Source organism: Triticum dicoccoides, chromosome 7A (assembly GCF_002162155.2).
Source record: "Triticum dicoccoides isolate Atlit2015 ecotype Zavitan chromosome 7A, WEW_v2.0, whole genome shotgun sequence".
Lineage (NCBI taxonomy): Eukaryota > Viridiplantae > Streptophyta > Magnoliopsida > Poales > Poaceae > Triticum > Triticum dicoccoides.
The window spans coordinates 245,139,953-245,164,966 of record NC_041392.1 but is presented as its reverse complement, the minus strand read 5'-3'; the positions used below and the strand labels follow the sequence as shown (position 1 = coordinate 245,164,966).

The following is a 25,014-nucleotide window of genomic DNA, read 5'->3' as shown; positions in this document are numbered from 1 at the left end:
TTTCTTTTGAGATGCAGATCAATATGATGCATAGTTTAATGGCTTTTGTCATTTGTATGTTTGAACTTAAAAAGGTCTAAAATGCTATGGGCTTGTGCATTCATGCAATTCGTCGCATAAACGTAAAATAGACAGATGTATATAATGTGATCTTTGGTCATAGAATGGGGGTGGCAGAAACTTCTCTTATCTAAGCTCTGTCCCAATACCCATTGATGTCAATAAAAACGATTGTACCTTATACAGGAGATTATGATGTGCAACACGCATAAACTTAAAGTTATAGGCATTCACAGCACACGAACAGAGTGAGGTAAAAGCAATGTGGCAGTTTCAATAACTTTCTGCAACAACGTTCATCTGTTGATGTCAATGTCCCAATAACTTTCTCAGTTCCAGCCAAGCTGGAGCAAACTACGTCATAAAGGGACTGACCTTAGCTAAGGTAGAATACATACAGTAAGATGATACAGCAAAATAACACATTTCAAGTCTTACGTTTGAACATCACTTATAGAGCATTTTCCTTTCTTTCTGGAGAGCATCACTGGTTTAGTTTTCTCTTTTTGGAGAGCATCACTGGTACTTGTAGAGCTAGAGTCACTGGTATGTGAGTTACAGGATAGGCTTCTCCATGAGGGACCAGCATGTAGTTGTGCACGGGATCCTCGTGAACCGGAGGTGGCACTGAAAATAAGAGCATGCCATCAGATAAATAACAAATCATGTGTATCAAATTATCATATGGTTGCACTGGGTGGCACTGAACCTAGGAACGCCATTTATCACTTGAGCCAGAAGAGAAGACAAGCAAGCTAATCACATCAAGACGTCATCGGTTGTGCAAGGGTCATTGTATGTAAGTATACTAATAGATGGAAACAGCAGACATCACCAAACACCAATGAACCCCACACAGCGATTCTAAATTTCCAATAGCTGCTACAAGATCCCTAAATCGCTAGCTAGTTGCAAGAACTTAATCTAGGAGTGGTGCTATAATCAACATGGGTACTAGAAGTCACCCACCTGGCTGTCTGTGTTATGCAGCTATATATAGGCAGCATGCATTAATAGAACTCTCATATAGTTTATATTCATGTAAAGGGAATATAATCCATCAGCCACTAGTGCGTGCAATGGTGTATGTTATGTTAAACTGTATATTGTTAGGACTAGCAAAAGGGCCTGTGCGTTGCAACTGAAAGGATAAATTGGCGTGCATCTGCAAGCACAACACCTTGTGCGTCGGTACGAAGAAAACACTAATTGCCTGATCCTTCAAAACGCCCACCCACACGGTACGTCATCCGGACGGTGCCACCGCCGGCAGGCAGGCGCACGAATCGAGGTTTAGAAAAATTGTGGGGGTCATGTTATACTCTCTTTGCAAGGTATTATTAGACTGGTGGACCACTTGGTCTCAGCTGCACAATGATCACAAAATGAGTTTTGGTGCCGATGGTAAGGACATCTCCAATGCGAGGTAATACATATTTTGTCTTATATAGTTTTGGAGCGTAACGCACACGTTCGAACCGAAATGCCTCAGACATTTTTAGGACTCTCATGCTATCCCTTATTTGTCCGCTCGGCTTGTGGTTAGACCATGTTTTCTCGTCTCGGTATTCCACTGTCAACCCACATTACCCAAAAAATAAGGATTATGTGTTAGAGGACCTCTTAGGAAAAATAGTTTTTCTGGCAATCCAAGTTTAAATGCTCTACTGTTTGCAGCCCCGAAATCCTGGAATGCATCCTTTTCATATAAGTGTTGCAACATGCACACATCCTTCCATCTTTTTTCATGCACAATTCCTTCCATCCTTGCATCCCATAATAATCCTCATATAGATCCTCCCATTAATAGCCCGCAATTCCTTTTTTCAATGCATGTCGACGTCATGCATCTCATTCCTTTTAATCATCCACAATTCCTTCCATCCTTTCATGTATGGCAATATCCTTGCATCCCATAAATAATCCTCAAATCCATCCTTCGTTTCATAGCCCGAAATTCCTTTTTTTACAATGCACGTATGCAACGTCATGCACCTCATTTTCCTTTTAATTATAATTATCCGTTTCGGCCGTCTAATCCCAGACCTCATCTTAGGGCTTGTTAATTGTCTACATACTGACGTATATAAATTGGTGCGTTCTGATATACTATAGCGAGGTGGGACTATTGATTCAGAAAAGAACATTATAACACAAGGAAAAGTGAGCTCGCTGGTTGCCTTCTTAGAAAGGACGAAGAGGTTGTGAGTTCGATACCTTGCCGGTGCAATAATTTTTGCCTAAGCCCACTCTCCTATAGCCAGGCTGCCACTTCAGCTCGGCCCGAGGCCCACGAGAGGAGGAGATTTAGAAATGGAACAACCTAAAAGCTGGGTCTCGGAACAAATTTTCTACCTCCTATCGAAATATTCTAGTCTTTTTGTTAACGTGGACTCTTGGCGTGTTGGTATAGCATGTGTCATCTCATGCTCTGGTCGGGGTTCGATTCCATGACCTTTTCTTTTTCTAATCACGGGAAGAAGCATATTGTGACGGTGAACCCGATAAAGTCAATATGTGCTTTATTATTAGGGAGAGATATAGGAGTCTGTTAATATCTGTACTTATCTCCTATAACTACCTGTAATATGTGCCCTAGTTGCATCCATATAAATACATCCCTACACCACCATGTTGGGTGCGCCAATCCAATCTATTTCCTCTCTGTTTCACATGGTATCAGGCCTACCCGCTTGATCGCACAATGGGCTCCACTATGGCTTCCGCTTCCTCCTCCTCTATCCTAACCACGCTCTCCCTACCCGCCGCCTTCTGACGTTCCTCCTCCCTCCACCAGCCTGATCACCGTCAAACTTACCACCTCCAATTTCCTCCTTTAGAAGGCTCAAGTCCTTCCACCTCTGCGCATAGCCGGTGCCACGGGCTACGTCGATGGCTCTCTTCCGGCTCCTGCCAAGCTTCTTGACCCCGATGACAAGGGGGTTTGTGTGCCTAACCCGGAGTATGCCACCTGGTTCCGCCAGGACCAAATCGTTGTCGGTGTCAAAACCGGCGGATCTCGGGTAGGGGGTCCCGAACTGTGCGTCTAGGCCAGATGGTAACGGGAGGCAAGGGACACGAAGTTTTACCCAGGTTCGGGCCCTCTTGATGGAGGTAAAACCCTACGTCCTACTTGATTAATATTGAAGATGTGGGTGTTACAAGAGTAGATCTGCCACGAGATCAGAGAGGGTAAACCCTAGAAGCTAGCCTATGGTATGATTGTATGTTGTGATCGTTGTCCTACGGACTAAAACCCTTCGGTTTATATAGACACCGGAGAGGGTTAGGGTTACACAAGGTCGGTTAGAAAAGAGGAGATATCTATATACGTGTTGCCTAGCTTGCCTTCCACGCCAAGTAGAGTCCCATCCAGAGATATCTATATACGAGACGAAGTCTTCAATCTTGTATCTTCATAGTCTAACAGTCCGGCCAATGGAGATAGTCCGGCTATCCGGAGACCCCCTAATCCAGGACTCCCACAATATCCCCTAAACCAGGCTTTAATGATGATGAGTCCGGCGCGCAGTATTGTCTTCGGCATTGTAAGGCGGGTTCCTTCTCCGAATACATCACAGAAGAATTTGAATACGAGGATAGTGTCCGACCCTGCAAAATAAATTCCACATTTCACCGTAGAGAGAATAATGTTTTCGCGGATCTGATCCGCTAGCTTGTTTTGGCAACATGACACTATGTCATGGCCCGGTGATTATTCGAACCGTTTCTTTTTAACCAACCCCGCACATAACGCGAGGCAGTTTTTTGACACGTCTTGTCAAGGCAGAGATCGTGTCCCCTTATTACGGGATTCTCATCAATACGGGCGTGGGTAACCCAACCGCGCCATCAATTGCGGCGCTTGGGGGATAAGCGAGTTTTACCAGGAAAGTGGGGACGCTTAATTTTGTCCGCTCATATAAAGGGATAAGGATTCACCTTTCTATCCACGCCTTCTTCCTCCTCTGCTCATCCGCTCCCGCACACTCGAACTCTAGCGCCCAAGTCCTCACTTCCATCTCAACCTTCTCCAACCATGTCCGGAGCGGGAGGCAAGTGGATGGTCTCCTCCGTCATGGAGGGAGACGTCAAGAAACTGAGGAGAGCCGGATACCTGCCCGACGACATCGCGCACCGGCTCCCAGATGAGGGGTAACTCATCCCCACCCCTGAGCCCCATGAGAGGGTGGTATTCCTCACTCATTTCCTCCGCGGACTGGGATTCCCTTTCCATCCCTTTGTCCGGGGGCTCATGTTCTATTATGGCCTGGATTTCCACGATCTGGCCCCGAACTTCATCCTCAACATCTCGACGTGTATCGTCGTGTGCGAGGCCTTTCTCCGCGTCAAGCCCCACTTCGGCCTATGGCTGAAGACCTTCAATGTCAAGACGAAGGTAGTGAGCGGCCGCCAAGCGGAGTGCGGAGGCGCCATGGTGGGCAAGATGCCCAACATCACATGGCTCGAGGGCACCTTCATGGATACTATACAGGGGTGGCAATCGGGGTGGTTCTATATCACCGAGCCGCGCGACCACACATGGGTAGCGGCCCCTGAGTTCTGATCTGGCATCCCCATGCGGCTCACCTCCTGGAAAGAGAAGGGCCTGTCCTGGGGTAATTCAAAAGAGCTGACCGGACTCCGATCATGTATTCAAAACATGGTGGACAAGAAGCTCAAGCTTGTCAACATAGTCTAGGTTATGCTCGTCCGCCGGATACTCCCGTGCCAACAACGGGAGTTTACTTTGTGGGAGTTCAACCCGGCGCAGCACCGAACTCTGAACAGGCTCTTCGGTACGACTCATGAAGATGCCTGGAGGGTGCTGTTCAAGGGCGCCCGCGGTCCCTCCCCCCATTACTGAGGATCACGGATTCAGCGCGAAGCGCCAAGCCAGTGCGGTAAGCTGTTTTACCTTTTACAGGATACTTGTTTTCTATATAGTTTGGCTCTATGCGGGATCTAAACTCCCGTAATTTTGACAGGACTGGCAGAAGATGGCCGGACAGATCGACTGTCCGGCTCCCTTGCCCGAAGGCCCCGCAGACGCTCTTCTGACAAAGATGCTGACTCCGGCCCCTTATAAGGTGCCGGAGAAGACCAAGAAGGCCAAGGGAACTCGAAAGAGTTCCCGACGCTAGGCGTCGTCGGACTCACCGTCCGATGACTCTGCGGTGCACTCTTCCCCCGAAGACGAGGAAGAGGAAGAAGAGGCTCCCCCACCGACTGGGGGAGACAAGAAAAGGAAGGCCGCCCCAACTGGGGAGGCCGGAGGGTCCAAGAAGGGAAGGACGCTCCTTACGGACAGCTCTACCGCCGCCGACGAAAGTGAAGACGAGTGGTTGCCCAGGGCCAAGCCCCAGGGGAGATCGTAAGTATTCGGATACCAAGGTAACCATAGGATTCCTTTGTTACATTGCTTTCCCTAACGCCGAACTCAATTGTGCAGGCCGCCCCGAGCCAACATTGAGGTATCCTCGGACGGCTCCCTGGGCTCGTCGGACATGGATAGTGATCCAGTCCCGACCGCCACCTCCCCTCATCCAGCCGACGATGCCGACGTGTTGTCTCAAGAGGCACTGGATCGAGGGGGGACAGTCCCGGAGGCGCCTCAAGGCGACCTTCCGGACTCCGGGAGCCGAGGGGACGGGGTCCCCGAGAGCTCCGAGTTCGGCCCTCAGCCAAACACCGTGCTGGACCCTCCAACGGCTCCGAGCTCGGGCAGGCGGTCCCCTTCTAAGGGGGTGAGACGCCTGTGCCGGTAACCTCTGTCCATCCAGAGGCGTCGGATACTATGTTGGAAGCGATTCGCAGCGCTTCCATCGAGGAGGAGCACCGCACTATCATGAGTGCGGTGATCCAGAAGGTTCAGTCCGCCAAGAGTGGATTGACTGAAGCCTGTACTAGCCTTCTAACAGGCTTCGAGGTAAGTGTTTTAAAATGTAGTAGAAATATTACCGCATAGACAGTAGCCCCTGATGCTTTGTTCGGTGTTCACAAAGAAAAGCCGAACAGAGGATCAAATAATATCGCAGGAGTCTAATATAAGTACGTCAATATGCATATGCAGGCTTCGCTGCTGGCGTCCGCTGCACTAACTGCGGAGGTCGCCGTACTAAAGGAGGCCCTCGAGGGGTCCCAGAAAGAGCTCGGCCTTGCTAAGAGGCAGCTCGAGGAGAACAAGGGTAAGTAATACCCCGTCTATAGATGAGAAAAAAGGACGCGATTGCTAAATGACAGGATCATTGTATGTTTGCCAGGGGCCACGACCGAGGTGGCGACCCTAAAGCAAGCGTTGTCCCAGGCCGAAGAGAAGGCGGCCCAGGAGCGCACCGAGCGAGAGAGGCACGAGGCTCGAGTGGGCGAGGTGCAGCAAGAGCTCCAGGCTCTCGTGACGAACCATGAGGCTTGGAGCTTGACTTGAAGACGCGAGAGTCTGAGCTTGCCGCGGCCCGTGAGAGCGCGAAGAGTGCCAAGGCCGAGGCCTAGAAAGCCCTTCAGGAGATCGACGCGATAAAGAAGATAGCGGCGGGTAAGGCTTTCTATATGCAAAGCAAGCATGTAAAAGTAAATTATCGATTACTTACCCGGATCCGGAGCTCTTCAGGAGCATTCACAGATTTGCCCGCAGTGTGTCCGATGCCGCACAATTTCACCAAGCCGAGGACGGTAGCTCGACGAAGAAGCTGTTCTGGTCTCAGTATGCTGACGCCGAACATCCGATGCCGATGAGTGACCAGCTGGAGCAGATGGCCGAGCTACATAAGGCGGTCGATCAGGCCATGAAGGGCTTCATAGTCCGCTTGTGGCCTAGCAATGCCCTTCCGAACAGCTTCTTTGGCCTGGTGAGGCGGCTTGTGGGTGCCTGCCCACGGCTGGAGGTCGTCAAGCGATCCGTCTGCATTGAAGGTGCACGTCGGGCCTTCGCCCGTGTAAAAACGTAGTGGGTCAAGCTAGACGTCATGAAGCTGATCAAGGAGAGGCCGCCGGAGGGCAAGGAGCACCTGAAACACCCTCGATGCGACTATAGCTCCCACGTGTCGAGGCACGACTTAGAGACATAATCGCATTGAAGGCATATGTCGCAAGTTAGGCAATCTTCACAACATCCCATGTAATATAATAATAAAGGGGAGATAACATAGTTGGCTTACACTCGCCACGTCAATCAAGTACATAAATAACATTACATCATCCAAACACTCATGGCCCGACTACGGTGCCAAAATAAAAGATAACCCAACAAGCGACACGGTCCCAATCACCCCCAACTGGGCACCACTACTGATCATCGGGAAAGGAAACATAGTAACGTTGAGAGTCTTCGTCGAACTCCCACTTGAGCTCATACGCGTCTCCTGGAGCGGAATCATCAGGCCCTGCATCTGGTGTAATAGTAATCTGTGAGCCACAGGGACTCAGCAATCTCGCACCCTCGCGATCAAGACTATTTAAGCTTATAGGTAAGGCAAGGTAAATATATGAGGAGCTGCAGCAAACAACTAGCATATATGGTGGCTAACTTATTCGCAAAAGAGAGCGAGAAGAGGAGGCAAAGCGCGAGCGAGAAACTAAAGAACAACCTGCGCAAACATTACTCCAACACCGTGTCCACTTCCTGGACTCCGCCGAGAAGAGGCCATCACGGTAACACACTCAGTTGATTCATTTTATTTAAGTTAAGGTTCAAGTTATCTACAACCGAACATTAACAAATTCCCATCTGCCCATAACCGCGGGCACGGCTTTCGAAAGTTCAATCCCTGCAGGGGAGTCCCAACTTAGCCCATGACAAGCTCTCACGGTCAACGAAGGAATAGACCTCCTCCCAAGACGTTCCGATCAGACTCGGTATCTCGGTAATTCAAGACACTTCAACAGGTTAAAACAAGACCAGCAACACCGCCCGAATGTGCCGAAAAATCCCGATAGGAGCTGCACATATCTCTTTCTCAGGGCACACTCAGATTGTCTTAGGTACGGGTAGGCCAGCCCAGAGTTGCCCCTGGTGGCCACCGGTAGCTGACAGGTGGACCAACACTTAGGGGAGCACTGGCCCGGGGGGGTTAAAATAATGATGACCCTTGAGTCTGCAGAACCCAAGGGAAAGAAAAGGCTAGGTGGCAAATGGTAAAACCAAGGTTGGGCATTGCTGGAAAAGCTTTAATCAAGGCGAACTATTAAGGGGTTCCCATTATAACCCAACCGCGTAAGGAACGAAAAATCCGGGAACATAACACCGATATGACGGAAACTAGGGCGGCAAGAGTGGAACAAAACACTAGGCGAGAGGCCGAGCCTTCCACCCTTTACCAAGTATATAGATGCATTAAGATAGCAAGATAATATAATGATATCCCAACAAGTAAATAAAGTAATGTTCCAACAAGGAACGGCCTTCAATCTTCACCTGCAACTAGCAACGCTATAAGAGGGGTTGCGCAAAGCGGTAACATAGCCAATCAACGGTTTGCTAGGACATGGTGGGTTAGAGGTTTAACATGGCAATTTGGGAGGCTTGCAAGCAAGTGGTAGACATCGTAGCAATGACATAGCAAAGAGCGAGCAAACTAGCATAGCAAAGATAGTAGTGATTTCGAGGGTATGATCATCTTGCCTGCACAGTTGTCAGAGTTGACTGGATCCTCAAAAGCAAACTCAACGGGCTCCTCGTTAGCGAACTCGTCTCCCGGCTCTACCCAAACAAGACAAACAAGCAACAAGGATACAATCAACCACGTGCAAACTCAAACAACACAATGCAAAGATGATATGCTATGCGGGATGCGATGCGGGATGCAAAATGCAAGATATGACAGGAAATGCATGAACCTGGCCTCAACTTGGAATTCCAAGTGTGCCACTGGAAGGATGAGATGAAATCGCTTGAAAACGATATAAAGAATGCCGGAATCGGAGTTACGGTTTGGAAATGGCAAGCGATTCAAAAATGACACCGGTCTGCGATTTACAGCAAGTAGGCATCTAAATGCAATGAGATGAACATACTACAGCACCCAAACATGACAACAAAATACATGGCAGGGATGCACACAAGATGATTAACAAAAGTCTAGCACTGAGCTACGGCCAAATTATCCATTAACAGGTTCAAACAAGCATGGCAAAAATGCATATGGCAAACATATCTCAGACTTAGTGAAATCAACACTTGTCTGGAATTTCAGATCAGGTAGCCCTCTTCGGAGCAACAAAACAATATACTACAGGATCTGAACATGGCAAAGTAAAGAATGGCATGGAGCTACTCAAAGAGCTTAACAAAAGTCCCTTAGTGACCTTGAGCCAAAAGGGATCAGAAAATACAATGGCAAGCACGCGAACATAGCAAAAACATAATCAGTTTTCAGACTTAGTGAAAAAGTGACACATGCTGAAATATAACTCAAGTAGGCATGTTTACGATCTCGATGCACTCACTACGGTGCAAGTCATGGAAAGACAAGCATACACCCATAAAGAAGGCACAAAATGCAAGCTAGACATGGCAAGAACAATAGCATAGCATGCATGGATCAACTACAACATCACCGGCAAAATTGCAAACAAGTTGACAATCTGCCCAGATTTACAAAGTAACAAAAATAGAGCTCGATTGACTCAAGCTAGGGTGCTCCATAATTGCTAAAAAGACATGGATGGATAGAGCATTGCAATATTAACAAAACTCCCTTACTGATCATCCTCAAAAGAGGCACGGATCACTAGGAAACAACAAGAACATATGGCATCATGAGATAAACAGATCCAGGACTTAGTGAAATTACTAAGTCCCTGAAAACAGAGTTACTAAGTGCACCACTTTGCCATCTTGCACAAGTCACCACACATATCCTAAAAATACATGGGTTGCACCTCTGGAAAGATGACAAAACCCTTAACAAAACACATGTAGAACTCATGGGCATATCATGCACACAATAATCATGGCAAAAATGACAAAAGTGCTAAACGGAGTAGCAGATCTGACAATTAACTCAAGTAGCCCTCTTCTAATAGTATTTCGGACATCAAGATAAACTCAAATGAAAATGATGCAATGGAACGAAATAATGTACTCTCTGAGATGAACATGTTGATATGCTATATGCATGAATCGGAGCTACGGATGCAAAGTTACAGCCTGACGAACATGGCAACATGGATCTGCAATTTCGGGACTTAGACAAAAAACGACCTAGGGTTTACTGTTCACCCCGATCCAGATCTGGATCGCACGGAGCACGAGGTTCGTCGGCCGGAGGAGAAACTCGCCGGAGGAGGGGGGGATCGCCGGCCGGAACCGAGGGAGAGGAGGAGGCGGCGGACTCCGGGGTCGGCGGTGGCGGGCACGGCGGCCGGATGCGGCGGCGCCGGCGATGGCGCGCAGGGCGGCCGGGCCGGGTCGAGGCGGCGCCGGCGCGGCGGAGCGGCGGCCGCCGGTGAGGGGCGCGGTGGCGCCGGGCGGAGGAGGCGAGGCGCAGGCAGCGAGGGGAGAGGCGCGGGCGGCGAGGGGAGAGGCGTGGGCGGCGAGGCGCGCGGGCCGGGAGGGCCTCCCGCGGGCTCTCCGGGCCGGCGCGGTAGGTGGAGGCGGCGGCGAATGGGAGGGCGACAAGTGGTGGCGGCGGTTGGATCCGGACGCGTCCGGCTCGACGCGGACGTTGTCCGGCGGCGCGAGGAGGAGCGGATCTAGGGTTTCGCCCGAGATTAGAAATGTGGGGATCTATATATAGGCATAGGAGGAGCTAGGAGAGTCCAAATGAGGTGCGGTTTTCGGCCACGCGATCGTGATCGAACGCTCTAGATGATGGAGCAGAGTTAGATGGGTTTTGGGCCAAATTGGAGGGGTGTTGGGCTGCAACACACACGAGGCCTTTTCGGTCCCTCGGTTAACCGTTGGAGTATCAAACGAAGTCCGAATGATACGAAACTTGACAGGCGGTCTACCGGTAGTAAACCAAGGCCGCTTGGCAAGTCTCGGTCCAATCCAGAAATGTTTAATTCCCACACACGAAAGAAAGCTAGAAATGACCACCGGAGGAGAACGAAGCGCCGGAATGCAAAACGGACAACGGGGAAAAAGCTCGAATGTATGAGATGAACACGTATGTAAATGCAATGCACATGATGATATGATATGAGATGCATGACAACAACAACAACAACAACACACAGAGACGAAACCCGAACCCGAGGAAATAAATATAACTTAACGCCGGAAACGGCAAGAGTTGGAGTACAAATTAGGAAAGTTACATCCGGGGTGTTACAACACCGCCACCCCGAGATGTACTACGAGGGTGTTCTGCCGGGTGCCCGTCTTGTCGCGGATGAGTGTTTGCAAAATGTAATATTTGAATGAGACTTGCTCGGTTTGTCCTGTGTGTATGAAAACTTGTATCATATTCGTTATGCAATGCTTGTGTGAATTTAAAATATTACCTTCTGTTTGGCTGTTTATCCAATCTGAGAGATGGCTAGTCCTCGGCTTCTGCCCCCATGCCACGAGTGCCGGGGTGTTCGGGATAAACCTGAGCACTCTTGTTCCCATGTTTGGGTCCTTCGAGGGAGGTGCTCAGCACAACGAACAAGGCAACCAGACTAATAATGCTTTATCACTCTCACTTAGCCATAGAATTCTATAATTTTGAATTTCGGCGAAGCCCCTGGTATTCGGAAGGCCAAATTCGGGGCGCGATACACGCCTGTAAGCCGAACGGAGCCAACCCCTCGCCCTAAGCGGCATAAGTCTTTAGGGACTCGAAAAACCTCATCGAACAGCGACCAGTCTCTCGCCTTATCATGATAGTCAGTTTTAACTTTCTCTACTGAGGTGCTCGGCCCGGCAGAACCGGGGCACAATCGCAGTAGTTCTCCTAGTGCTACCTTAGCCGATAGAGCGGAATATAAGGTACCAAAACATAGGAGCCGGGCAAACCCAACATTTGACCAAAGACATGATTCGGAGCTGATGCATATAATGCTATAAGTTTGGGGTGCCGCACTTGTGAAAGTGTTCGGACTTTTCACACCATATTGTGGGTACGTAAGCCCCTGGTGCATTGGCCGTACCAGAGTGTACGGTTGCTAGGCGTCATTAATGAACACATAGATATGTATATATATAACAAAAATGCGATAATAGTCGTAATGTCATGTATTGTATATTAAAAAAATTGCATTTAAAGCAGAGTGATACAAATAGTGTAATAAGCAAAAGAGTAGGACTATGTCCCTTCCAAGGGCGAGCTGAGGAATTATATGAAATCTATAATCCACCTAGGAATTCCGTAGTTGTCGGCTTCCTTGGTTGCTGTATCATGTGTTCGGCAATAGAGCTGTCGGACAGTGTTTCCAGAGATTGAAGTCCTGGAAGAAAAGGAAAAATAACCAAACGGGAAGCCCCTGGTGCGGTTTAGGCCGCATTTTGGGGCGTGCCGTAGTTGTGCCCCCCCCCCCCTCCCCACCTGTGCTCATGGTATTTTTAATGCGTAATTATGTACGCGCGGCACGAACAACGCCGTTGGGCTGGGATTGGGGTGGCTGTCGTATTGCTACGCGAGCTCAGATCGCGCCAGGCGGTCTGTTTGCCGATTGCCCCGAGCGCGCTTGAAGGTGTTCGGGCTTTGAAACGCCGAACTGGTAGATTGCCTTGAGAGGCTGCCTTGCGCTTCTGCTGCGAGAGCCGCGGTGTGCTCCTCTGTTCGGAGAGAGTGTTCTGTGTTTCCATTGACTGTAATAACTCCGCGAGGTCCTGGCATCTTGAGCTTGAGGTATGCATAATGTGGTACCGCATTGAATCTAGCAAATGCGGTTCGTCCGAGCAGCGCGTGATAACCACTGCGGAACGGGACTATATCGAAGATTAACTCTTTGCTTCGGAAGTTATCCGGGGATCCGAAGACCACTTCCAGTGTAATTGAGCCTGTGCAGTGGGCCTCTATGCCTGGAATGACGCCCTTAAAGGTCGTTTTTGTGGGTGTGATCCTTGAGGGGTCTATACCCATTTTGCGCACTATGTCCTGATAAAGCAGGTTCAGGCTGCTGCCGCCGTCCATAAGGACTCGAGTGAGGTGAAATCCGTCGATGATTGGGTCTAGGACCAGTGCGGCGAATCCGCCGTGACGGATACTAGTGGGGTGGTCCCTGCGGTCGAAGGTGATCGGACAGGAGGACCAAGGGTTGAACTTTGGGGCGACCGGCTCCAACGCATATACGTCCCTGAGCGCACACTTCCGCTCCCTCTTGGGGATGTGGGTTGCGTATATCATGTTCACAGTCCGCACTTGCGGGGGAGACCTCTTCTGTCCTCCAGTGTGTGGCTGCCGGGGTTCTTCCTCGTCATTGCTATGTGGCCCCTTGTCCTTGTTTTCGGCAATTAACTTGCCGGCCTGCTTGAACACCCAACAATCCCTGTTGGTGTGATTGGCTGGCTTGTCTGGGGTGCCGTGTATTTGACATGAGCGATCGAGTATACGGTCCAAGCTGGACGGACCCGGCGTACTTTGTTTGAATGGCTTTTTCCGCTGACTGGGTTTAGAGCCTTTGAATCCGGCATTGACTGTTGTATCCTCAATACTTTTGCCGTTAATGCGGCGCTTATGCTTGTTGCGACGTGACCTGCTATTGTCGTCCTTGGTATCTGAGGTACCATGGTTTTTTGATATGTTATTACTGTGAGCCAACCAGCTGTCTTCCCGCACAAAAGCGGGTCATGAGCGTCATGAGGGCTGCCATAGATTTCGGCTTTTCCTGACCAAGGTGCCGGGCTAGCCACTCGTCTCGAATGTTGTGCTTGAAAGCCGCTAAGGCCTCCGCATCCGGACAGTCGACGATTTGATTTTTCTTTGTAAGAAACCGAGTCCAGAATTGCCTGGCTGACTCTTCTGGCTGTTGAATTATGTGGCTCAAGTCATCGGCGTCTGGTGGTCGCACATAAGTGCCCTGAAAGTTGTCGAGAAATGCGGCTTCCAGATCTTTCCAACAGCTAATGGAGTCCGCTGGCAAGCTATTGAGCCAATGTCGCGCTGGTCCTTTGAGTTTTAGTGGGAGGTACTTGATGGCATGTAAGTCATCACCACGGGCCATGTGGATGTGGAGGAGGAAGTCCTCAATCCATACCGCAGGGTCTGTAGTGCCGTCGTATGATTCAATGTTTACAGGTTTGAAATCTTCTGGGAATTGATGTTCCATTACTTCTTCTGTGAAGCATAAGGGGTGTGCAGCACCTCTGTATTGGGTTATATCACGACGCAGCTCGAATGGGTCCTGCCCGCTGTGTTCAGCTCGGCCAGATTTTCTTTTACTGTATCCGGCGTGACGTTTATCGTCTCGTAGAGTGGTGCGCCCTCGTGATTCGTAGATCGATCTTGAATGCTTTGCTTTGTCCTCCAATATGTCTTGCAGGTCTGGCGTATCTCCCCATGCCTTTTTATTTGAATGGCGTTGGGGTGGAGGCTGAGGTTTTGGCTGGAATGCCTCTCTATCGCGGCCACGAGGTTGCCGATCAGCCGTTTCATATGCTTCTTCCTCTAGTCGGGGAAGTAACCTGCGCCTTGGATAACTCTTGGTCAGCTTGGAGCTGCTGCTGCTTTTTCTTCAGACTATTTGCCGTGGCCATAAGCCTGCGCTTGAAGCGGTCTTGTTCGACGGGATCCTCTGGTACGGCGAATTCATCGTCGCCGAGGCTTGCCTCGTCTTCGGAGGGGGGCATGCAATTGTCATCCTCCTCCTCTCCGCCAACCGCTCTCTCAGGAGAGCTGGCTCCTTCATCCTCCTGCTCTAAATCTTGCTGGAGGGGATTGTTGTTGTCTTTGGCGCTATCCGGAGTGTTCTTATCTCCTGTGCCGGTATCACCACTTTTGCTTTCGCAGGACTTAGAGCAGCGCTGCTGACGTCGGCGCTTGGGTTGCTTCTTGGAGGGGTCATCCTCCGCCATCTCGTCGCTGTTGCCTTCATTGGGTGTATCCACCATGTATATGTCATACGATGAGGTGGCTGTCCAGTGCCCTGTAGGTGCTGGTTCATGTTCGTCTCCTACATCGTCGTCCATACCGTAGATGTCTTCGGAGTCGAAGTCGAGCATATCGGTTAAATCATCGATAGTGGCTACAAAGTGGGTGGTGGGTGGGCATCGAATTTCTTCGTCGTCCGCATCCCAACCCTGTTGGCCATAATCCGGCCAGGGCTCTCCTGACAAAGAGAGAGACCTTAGTGAATTCAGAATGTCGCCGAAGGGTGAGTGCTGAAAGATATCCACGGCGGTGAATTCCATGATCGGCGCTCACTCGGATTCGATTGGCAGGGGCGCGGATGGTTCGGGGTCCGGAAGAGAGTCCGGCACCTTGGAGTCACGGGCTGTGCAGAGGATTATGCTGGTGTTCAGCTCGATCGCCATCGAGACTGCAGCCCCTGAGGCGGTGTCTAGCCACCCGTCCTCGATTGGCGCAGTTGGCTCCGAGCTAAGGGTCGGAGCTGATGCGGGCGCGGCCTCTGGAGTACCGTCCGGTGGCAGAGCTAGGTCATACCCATCGCAACCGTGCAGCGCGCCCGGCTGTGGCTCAAACCCGTCGAAGATCAAGTCCCCACGGATATTGGTCGTTAATTCAAACTTCCAAATCTGACCTGATGACTAGGGGCGTAGCTTTCAATTTGCTCCAGATGGCCAAGCGAATTAGCCCGCAGTGCAAAGCCGCCGAATACGAAGATCTGTCTGGGGAGAAAAGTCTCACCCTGGACCGCATCGCTATCGATGATAGTAGGAGCCATCAAGCCTAACGGCGACGACACAGAGGAACTCTCAATGAAAGCACTAATGTCGGTGTCAAAACCGGCGGATCTCGGGTAGGGGGTCTCAAACTGTGCTTCTAGGCCGGATGGTAACAGGAGGCAAGGGACACGAAGTTTTACCCAGGTTCGGGCCCTCTTGATGGAGGTAAAACCCTACGTCCTGCTTGATTAATATTGAAGATATGGGTGTTACAAGAGTAGATCTACCACGAGATCAGAGAGGCTAAACCCTAGAAGCTAGCCTATGGTATGATTGTATGTTGTGATCGTTGTCCTACGGACTAAAACCCTTCGGTTTATATAGACACCGGAGAGGGTTAGGGTTACACAAGGTCGGTTACAAAAAAGGAGTTATCCATATACATATTGCCTAGCTTGCCTTCCACACCAAGTAGAGTCCCATCCGGACACGAGACGAAGTCTTCAATCTTGTATCTTCATAGTCTAACAGTCCGGCCAATGGAGATACTCCGGCTGTCCAGAGACCCCCTAATCCAGGACTCCCACAATCGTCCTCAGCTATCTCCTTGCCTCTCTCTCTGACGAGGTATTGTAGCAGCTGCATCGGCTGGAAACTTCTCGTGCCATCTGGGCTCATGTCGAGGAGATGTACACCACCCACTGCCACGCCAGCATCGTTTAGATCAAACTAAACATGGTCGTCTTCAGGAAGGGCACCCTCTCCATGGCGGATTACTTTGCCAAGATCCGCTCCAACACCGACTAGCTCACCGCTGTTGGCCGCCCCATGCACGAAGAAGACATCATCACTGTTGTCATCACCGGCCTCGACAGCGACTACGAGCCTCTCATCACGACGTATACTACTCGTCCCGAGGGCATGACGCTTGGTGAGTTCTACTCCCACGCGATCTCCTTCGAACGGCGTCGCGAGTACAACGCGGCACGTCTTCATCTCCAGCATGGCGACTCATCCATCAACAACGTTGCCCGGGACCCCAACGGCAACACCAACAACAACACCAATCGGGGCAAGGGCAACTACCGCGGCAAGAGCCGCGGCAACTTCGGAGATCGCGGTGGCTACAATAACAATTCTCGCGGCGGTGAGCGCGGGAACCGTGGTGGCGGCGGCTCGCGCCAACAAGGCGACTATGGCGGCAATCGCGGCGGTGATCGCGGTGACTACAGTGACCGCGGCGATAACTGCGTTCAGTGTCAGCTCTGCCGCGGCCCTGGGCACTATGCCTGGGAGTGCGGTCAGCGCTACAACCATGTGTTCCAACTGCAACAGTCCAAGATGGCTGGCCTTGCTGCTGCTTCTCCTCCCTCCATCCTAGGTGACCCGGCTTGGTTCACTGACACCGGGGCCACGGACCACATCATCGGCAATCTAGATCGCCTCACGATCCGGGAGAAGTATCCAGGCAGAGACCGCATCCACACAGCTGACGGATCAGGTTTGCACATAGCTCACCATGGTCATGCAATTCTTCCTACCCCTTCTGCTAATCTTCAACTTCGCAATATCTTGCATGTTCCTAACGCTGACAAAAACCTTCTCTCTGTCAATCGCCTTGTTGTTGATAATCATGCTTATCTAAAGTGTTATCCTACTCATTTTCTTATGAAGGATTTGATCACCAAGAAGGTTCTACTTCAAGGCAGATGTGAAAATGGGCTTTACCCCATTCGTCCATCATCTCATCATGCTCTATCTTCGGTTAGGTTGTCAGCAGAAGATTGGCACGCAAGGCTTGGCCACCCTTCCACTCAAGTCGTTCAGGACGTTTTATCATCCAATAAAATAGCTTCTTCTAGTCGGTCTATGACCCATGTGTGTAATGCATGTCAACAAGGCAAAGCACACCGGCTTCCTTTTCCTAGATCCTCGAGTGTTTCTTCCTTCCCATTAGAACTTATTTTTTCGGATGTGTGGGGACCTTCCAAAACATCATCTGGTGGGTTCCAGTACTATGTCTCATTTATCGATGATTATAGTAAATTTGTGTGGATTTATCTTCTCAAGAGAAAATGTGATGTGTTTGATGTTTTTCGTGACTTCCTTGCTCATGTTGAACACCTTTTATCTCGCAAGATTTTATGTGTTCAATCCGACTGGGGTGTGGAGTACGAGAAGCTTAGCAACACATTTTTTGTCAACTTGGCATTATGCATCATGTATCTTGTCCACACACACACACACCAACAAAATGGTTCTGCTGAAAGGAAGCATCGTCACATTGTTGACATGGGGCTCTCTTTACTATCACATGTGTCTATGACGCTACGGTTTTGGGATGAGGCCTATCTCTCGGCATGCTATCTTATTAATCGTCTACCTAGTCGTGTCATTGGCAACCTTAGTCCTATGGAAAAACTGTTCACCAGCAAACCAGACTACATGTCGCTTTGTACGTTTGGTTGCGCTTGCTGGCCCAATATGCGTCCCTACAACACACACAAACTCGCCTTTCTTCGATCCCAACAACGTGTGTTCGTTGGCTACAGCATTCGCCACAAATGGTATAAATGTCTTCATCTACCCACAGCTCGTGTTTATATCTCTAGAGATGTCATGTTTGATGAAAAAGTTTTTCCTTTTGCCAACCCGTCTGCCTCTTCCATACCACCTCGCGTTGCCGAGCAAACCATCCTTTTATTCCCGCATGACCACATGAACTATGGTATATCTGCTCTGTCTTCTAACCTGGATGCAGGCTCTCCTTCGGCGTAGAAGATCCCCGGTATGCCAGGCGCTCCCGCGTCTCAGGCAGATCCGGGCATAGGATCCGGAGCTGATCCAGCCTCGGAACGCGTAGCCGCAGCAGACGGCGACAGCGACGCGCCAGGCGACCGTGGGGAGGCGCCCCATCCGTTGGCCCACGTGGAGGCCTTTGATGGCCCAGTCGCCACCCCGCACGCCCTGTCCCCCTCAGTGGCGGGGCCCGCCACTGGCCCGGCTCCCTCCGCGCCCGACCCGCCACAGGCTACTGCCCACGTGCCTGGTAGCCAGTCGGTGGGCCGGCCCGGTCCCGCGATAGACGCGCCTGCGTCGCCTGTTCCCTCCTCGGGATCGCTGTCGGATTCTCCTGCTGCGTCCGCTGGCAACACGGGATCCCGTGAGGATTCGATTCCCTCTTGGGCTGCTGCTCCCGGATCCTCTGCTCCGGCACCTCCTGCCCATGCAATGGTCACGCTCACACGTGATCATACTCGCAAACTTGCTCATCGTATGGATGGTACTGTCAACTATGATCCATCCCGCCGTGGGTCCTTGGTCTCTAGGGAACCCCGTGATCACCGTGAGGCCTTGGCATCTCCTGCTTGGCGTGCTGCTATGCAGTTTGAGATTGATGCTCTTCGTCACAATGGTCGTGGACCCTAGTTCCCCCACCACCTCATGCCAATGTAATTGACTGCAAATGGGTTTTCAAAGTAAAGTACAAGGTTGATGGCACTGTTGATCGTCACAAGGCTCGTCTTGTCGCCAAAGGGTTCAAGCAACGCTATGGTCTCGATTATGATGACACGTTCAGTCCAGTTGTTAAACCGGTTACTGTTCGTCTGGTTCTTTCCATTGTTGTCTCTCGAGGTTGGTGTCTTCGCCAGTTGGATGTTCAAAATGCCTTTCTTCATGGAGTTCTTCAGGAACAAGTGTATATGCGCCAACCTCCTGGGTTTGTGGATCCTGCTGCCCCTCGGTCTATGTGCAAGTTGTGTAAAGCTATCTATGGACTTAAACAGGCCCTCCGAGCCTGGTACTCCCGGTTAAGCTCTCGTCTACTTCAACTTAGTTTTGTGGCCTCTAAAGCAGACACATCTTTGTTCATTTTTCATCATGGCAGTGTCACCATGTTTATGCTCGTCTATGTGGATGACATCATTGTGGCCAGCTCATCACCTACTGCAACTACTAAGCTACTTGCTGATCTACATGCATGCCATGTTTGCGCTCAAGGATCTTGGTCCCTTGCATTTTTTCCTTGGAGTTGAGGTGAAGTCGTCACCACGGGGGATTGTGCTCTCTCAACATAAGTACATTGGTGACATTCTCCACCGTGCTAATATGGAAAATTGCAAAGTTTCCACCACTCCCATGTCCTCAAGTGAGAAGATTAGCAAAGATAGTGGGGCACCTCTCTCTCTCTCAGGATGACAGTACTACATACCGTAGTTTGGTTGGAGCACTTCAGTACTTGACGTTGACCAGGCCGGATATTTCCTTTGCTGTGAATCGTGTTTGTCAGTTCCTTCATGCACCAATGACTGTACACTTTTCAGCAGCTAAAAGGATCTTGAGGTACCTCAAGTACACTTGTGGTATGAGTCTGTCCATCCGCAAGTCACCTTCAACGGTGTTGAGTTGCTTTTTTGACACAGACTGGGCTGGATGCAGTGATGATCACAGGTCTACAGGAGGGTTTGCTGTCTTTCTTGGTCCCAACCTTGTCTCTTGGAGCTCACAAAAGCAGGCCACGGTCTCACGGTCTACACGGAGTCTGAGTACAAGGCACTTGCCAACGGCACAGCTGAGATCATCTGGATACAGTCAGTTCTTGGAGAGCTTGGAGTGTTTATGCCACGACCTCCAATATTGTGGTGTGATAACCTAGGCGCCACTTATTTGTTTGCAAATCCAGTGTTTCATGCCAGGACCAAGCATATCGAGGTGGATTTTCACTTTGTTCGTGAGAGAGTCGCAGCCAAAGCATTGGATGTTAGGTTCATCTCTTCCAAGGAACAGGTTGCTGACACCTTCACCAAACCACTAGTCGAGGCATCGTTTGTCTCAAATAGATACAATCTGAATCTTCGCGAAGGAAGTTCAGATTGAGCGGGGATGTTAAACTGTATATTGTTAGGATATAGGAGTCTGTTAATATCTGTACTTATCTCCTGTAACTACTTGTAATCCGTGCCCTAGTTGCATCCATATAAATACATCCCTAGGATACAATGTTGCGTGCGCCGATCCAATCTATTTCCTCTCTGTTTCACACATTATGTTATCAGGTTTGCCATCAAATTTACAGAAATTTAAAAACAATAAGTAAAATCCAATGTATGACATCTCAACCTGTTATGATCATTTAAAATATGAGTGGCATGTGTGAAACTTCGCTTACATGAATGCCCTACTATCCTGTACACCCCAGCTCACCACTTGTCCTACCACTTAAATAGTTCCATTAAGTACCACAATATTAAAGTACACAAACTTGTAACGCATTATCAGTTCACAAGGCAATATGAAAACCATTTTATCACTGGTACAAATTTCAAACAATAGTGGCTATTGTTCGAACACAAGAGAGGCTTGTCCAACCAGCAATTCATTTAGCATGGCAGTTAAAGTAACCGTGTTATTGTGCATAAATACCTTCAGTTGGTTCAATAAGCTCTGACGGACGAGGGAAATTTGGAGGTTTAGGTACCTTAAACGAAAATTGAGGTAAATGTAAATCGGCAGCATAGTCTGGGTTCTCTTCAAGATACCTATCAAAGTATAACATATGAATAATAAGATAAGCATCTAGACAGAGTGAAGCACATGGAGAAGTTCACAACTTCACATAGTATACGCATGTATTCTGTGTTGTTTCCAACGTTCAAATTGCAAGAACAGGCGAGATTTCTGAAAATAAGCCCCGACAAAGCTAAGCATGAATGCTGGTTGTGTGATCATTGAGCCATTGAGGTAGTGAAAGTACAATAATAACACTTTGTAACAATTATGACAATAATAGTGGATACCAGTCAGATGCGGTTATCAACATGCTAGATGAATGAAAAACTGCATATGAGCATTATAATATGCTTAAGAAAGTAACGATATTGAAGAGAACTTGACCAAACAAAAGTTAGCTTACCTGCCGACCTCTTTCTTGGATCTTATTTTTATGCCTGCGGAAGAGATATAGTACCTGAAAGGATGTATAAGTGTCACGAAATAGTCATACAATACATACACGGACAGGCAAGCACATCCTTTTATATAGGTGTGTAAGGTGTGTAACCACAGGAATGAATGGTTAACCATTGATCAAATATGAACAGCATTAAGTTCCTAAACCATAAATGAGCATTATGAGCTCTCAAAAGTTACGACCCAGGGACGTTAGAAAACAACTGCAACATCATTTGCTCAGAAATAAATACAAAAAGCTAGAAAAAAATTAACTACGATGTTGTGCAAAACAATTAATACTCACACATCAGCGAATCTCGTGCTCTGTTCATTCCTTAGAGTAATATTCCTTTCCCACCCAAGAGGGGTCTGAGGGATGCATGGGATATCAATTGCCCATGACATGCCATTATCCTCAGATATATCAGTTGGATCATGGCATGTAAGTTGTGGCTTCCACCCATGGACATATTTGCAAGAAAAAGAAACTTGTATAATATTCTCTCGGATTTGCTCATATTTCAGTTTGGATGGTACAACTCTCCATTTCTGGCAAATAGTACATTGCACAGAATATGTACTGATAATGAATTTTCTTTTTTTAGACAGCACAGGTAAGTTGTTTTCTCCCTGGACATTCTTGTAAGGAAAACTTGATATGACGCACTTCCAGAGAAATGATGGTCACTTGACGCTGCCGTCGTGCGTGTTACCTGAGCGTCTCTTTATCGCCGATATGATGTTTTTCCCGATTATTAACAGAATCAGGGGAGAGGAAGGAGTGCCTTCAGATTGTAGTGAACGGCAAATTTTAGGAGTTACAGCGTAACAGCTGAACTCGGTCGATGGACGATAGAGCAATCCTGCATATGATTGAACCAGAACAAAAAAAACTTACTTTGCTAGCTGCTTTCTCTTCACCTTTTGATCTCAAGCAAAACGAGAATCATGAATTTAATAATATATGGACTACACACATACATCAATTCCTCTCTCCAGCGATCATGAATTCATGATACATCTAGTCAATTGCAGAGTTCTTACTGCTAATGATCATGTTCATCAATTCCTCTATCCAGCGATCGATCATGAATTCATAACCGACAACTACTAGAGAGAGCAAAAGAGAAAACTATTTCCCGAAGAACTATAACTAATCGTAAACTGGTGGGCGTCCTTCATCGACCTTCACGATCATCCCGCGGCGCAGCTCCGACGCAAACTCTGGGTCGTGCTCCTCGTAGAATCGGCACAGCGCGTCCATCGGGATCCCTTTGCCGACCCTCTTCGCCTTCTTGCAACAATCATCGCCGCGGTCAGTCCGCTCCGGCGGTGGTGGTCTCTTGGAACTGGCCGGCCGTGCAGCGTCAGCGGCCGGGTGCGCCTGCGGTGGAGTGTGACGGGGCTCGCGGACGTCCCATGATGGCACTCGTGCGACACGGCTGGGTTTGCTGTTGATGGCGGGGTACTCGACGAGGTAGGACTCGGTGCCGGCCGAGGCGGAGAGTACCTTGGCGCGGAGGTAGATCACCAGCTGCCTGTTGCCGGAGAAGACGACGTTCGAGAATAACCTGTTGCGCACCTCGACAGCATCGCCGCACGCGAATCGCAGTTGTCGGCGCGCCGCATCCACGGTGGACTTTTGAAGAACCTTCGCAGGCAAGCGGGGCGCGCTGTTCGACTTCTTGGCCGCTGCATCCACCCGAGGAACCTTCTTCGGCGAGCGGGGCGCGCCACTAGTTCTCTTGGCCGCTGTCATCGCCGCAACTTTGCTTCTCTTGGGTGCCACTTTCGAGGCGACGGCGGGCGATGGCAGGACGACGGCGTGCGGCGGCAGCGGCATTGCCCTAGATGGTGTTGCAGTCTTCTCTCTCACGATTGGACTCGGACGATTCCAAGCTGGATGGGGGAAGCAAATTAACGCGATCACAAGATTGCATGTCGAAGCTATATATTGGCGTCACTCCATATCCGAATTCAGCTCCAGTTTGCATTTTTTGACACTCCATGTCCGAATTCAGCTCCAAATTGGCTTTTTTTTGAGACAAACTCCAAACCAGCCAACAAAACGAGTTTCTTATTTTCTCCTTGCAGGCCGAGGCCTGCGGTCGGCAATACTGGGCCGGTGAAGCTATCTATTCGACTGTAAAAAAACCAATTGAGAGAGAATATTCGGCTGTAAGTGGGTGCATGAGTTACGAATCATCTATATTTGGACAGAGCTACATGCAAAAAAAAAAGTTTAGAAAGAGCTTCTAAAAGAAAGTAAAACAAATAATTTGTTGAAGAAAAATATTTCATAATTTCATACAAGTTGGTTTTGGTAGCAACATATTATCATATAGAAATAATAGTCAATGGTCATAATTTGGAGACTATATATACATGTTAAAAAAAATAAGCGTCGTGTTTCTCTAATGATGTTTTTCAACCGAGGTAAGTAAACAAGACGATGAAATACCACATGTAAGATTTTATCTCGGATGCATGCCAGTGTGAACATTTTTCCCGTGTTTACCTTAACAAGTTGCTTTCTTTTTATTCCATTCAGTAAGATCCGACTAGAGACATATTTTTCCTGTGGTCCACATCTTAACATTGCTCTAGTCCTTTCAATTACTAAGCTCCCTAGGGATAGAAGGCCTATGAGAACTCCAATCGATCAGGGACCATGTGATCATTATCTGGGTTTTGTTTTGTGAAAAACACTAAACCCCTAGAAGGCTCCCGTCATTATGTCAAGAGAAAGTATAAATGAGCAAATGATCCGTAGGATTTTCAATAAGTTTTCGAGAACTTCAGCCATTAGAAATAATTGGTACAAGACTTGCCACCCAAAGAGGCTCTTAACCAGAGGTCGCGGTGTGACATTTTGTCATGTCAGGCTAATAAAGGTGGCAGCCCAGCTGAAATTTTGGCATGCCAGTTTGTAACTCTTTGATCATAGAACGGGGCTCACTCTTTCCTTGGAATGCATTTCTATTTTTCTAGTTCTATCACGCCTTGTTTGTTTTTCTTTTGAGATGCAGATCAATATGATGCATAGTTTAATGGCTTTTGTCATTTGTATGTTTGAACTTAAAAAGGTCTAAAATGCTATGGGCTTGCGCATTCATGCAATTCGTCGCATAGACGTAGGTGATGTTTGGTTCTCTAGTCCTAAGACTTTTTCTAGTCCCAACTGAAAAGTCCGTAGTCCCTAAAAAGTCTCTCCTTGTTTGTTTTCAGAGACTAAAAGTCCCTAATCCGTTCCTAGAGGTTATTAAATGACCATGTTGCCCCTAGTATAT

The 25,014-nt window shown here is 48.9% G+C and overlaps 1 pseudogene; it reads right to left on the bottom strand.

Moving 5' to 3' along the window:
- Positions 1 to 544: 544 nt before the first annotated feature.
- On the bottom strand, positions 545 to 23,567 carry LOC119333428 (annotated as a pseudogene).
- Between the last annotated feature and the right edge of the window lie 1,447 nt (positions 23,568 to 25,014).